Source organism: Echinops telfairi, unplaced genomic scaffold, assembly GCF_000313985.2.
Source record: "Echinops telfairi isolate 266 unplaced genomic scaffold, ASM31398v2 ScPeMD7_1;HRSCAF=3_1, whole genome shotgun sequence".
NCBI classification, from domain to species: domain Eukaryota; kingdom Metazoa; phylum Chordata; class Mammalia; order Afrosoricida; family Tenrecidae; genus Echinops; species Echinops telfairi.
The window spans coordinates 1,719,592-1,721,496 of NW_022103897.1; positions in this window are offsets into that span (position 1 = coordinate 1,719,592).

Below are 1,905 nucleotides of genomic sequence, written 5' to 3' on the forward strand. Positions count from 1 at the left end.
TTATGACACAGGTAATTTGGACTCCTGTGTGAAGCTTTATCCAGTGGTTTATATGTCATCAGAGATGTCACGCTTTCCATTTCTCTGTGCTCTATTTATAGTAATTTGCTTCCATTCCAAATCAAGCAATGTCCTTATGTAAACAAGGACACCCCTGGCAACTTCAAGACCCCTAGTGTTTTCAGTTGCAAATGGTTAATGTACTTGACTGCTAACCAAAAGACTAGACATACAAACTCACTCAGAGACACTTTGGAAGCAAGACCTGGAGATCTGCTTCTGAAAAAGCAGTCATTGGAAATCCTGGGGACTAGAGTTCTATTCTGACACCCATTACATATGGGGTTACTATAAATCATAGTTGACCCCATGGTAACTGGTGGTGTCATGGTAGTGTTTCCATAAGCAATTCCTGTGAAAGACCCGATTTCTTTGCCTGTTGTACGGGCACACTCGCCTGTCCCCTTCCATGTGTCAGACACTAAGGCATTGGACATTAATTAGAAATAATTAAGTCGTACCCAGAACCTCAGAAAAGGTTAGGTCTGGGACTCACTCTGGATTACTCTATCAGATCCACGTGAATTGAAAACAGAAAAGAGATGGCTTCCTCCAAAGAAATGCCAGATAAATAAAGGGGAAAACTTATTGGCCTACCACAGGCACCTTCTGCTGTCTATGTGTTTCTTAAGGTTAAAACAACTAAAATGTCATAAAGCATATAGGATTAGAACTGCTGTCATTTTGCAGAAGCCAGTAAAAATCTCAACTTCTAAACATTTACTAATGAAGATTTGGAGGGTTATTTTTTCTTCATAAAACTTCATATTCACTAAGTGTGTATGATAACTCTTAGCACTCACTCTTGTATCATAATTATTTGCTTCAAGCCCAAGCTCCTTTCAAGAGCATTTATGTTTTATTTTTCCTAAAATATTTTGCCTTACACTCAAATTAAATTCACTTGGACTTTCTTTTGGCCTAGTCTCACAAATTCCATGAATGCCTGGCCAAGTATCTGACCGTGTATCCACTCACGAATGGAACTCTCAGAAGAGTGGACTATAATTTGTTAACTCCATATACTTTCTTTGCTTTCCTTCTCCACATGAGTTGTAAAAATGAGTTGTAAAAAATGAAATAGAACACATACAAATCAACGTTCTATGCATTCGTGAGCTGAACTCGACTAGTATTGGTCATTTTTTAAATCAGAAAATCATATACTTTACTCTGCGTGGAATAACACAATAAAGAGGAAGGGCATTTGAATTCATCACCAAAAAGGACATTTGAAGATCACACCTTACCTGCCTGACCAACACTTCTCAAGACCCGTTTGGTAGTGAGGTGTTACTGTGTCAGCCCCAGAATTCATAGCTAGACTATATACAGCAGAACGACACACTGCTGGATCCTGTACCGTCCTCACAATGAGTGTTATGTTTGCTCTCACCAGTGCAGTCACTGCTCAGTCGCCCTCCTTGAGTGGGATCTGATTTTGGCTTACCCCCTATTTTACTGAGCAGGATGTCCTTTCCAAGGGACTGGTCTCTTCTGAGATTCATGGTAGCATGACCAAACTACATGCGACCAGGTCTAGCCATCCTTTCTTCGGAGGAGCATTCTGGTGGCATTGCTTCCAAGATACCCTGGTATGTTCTTTTGGAAGATCATAGCACTTCCAGTAGTCTTCATCATCTACACCTTAAATTAACTGCATCCATTTTGCCTCAATTTTCTTATTCATTGTCCAATTTTCACAGGCATCTGAGGCAATTGAAAATATAATTGCTTGCGTCGAGTGTACCTTAATCTTCAAAGAGAAATCTTTGCTCATTAACACTTTAGAAGAAGTCTTGTGAGGCAGATTTTCCCAATGAAACACATAATTTGATTCCTTGA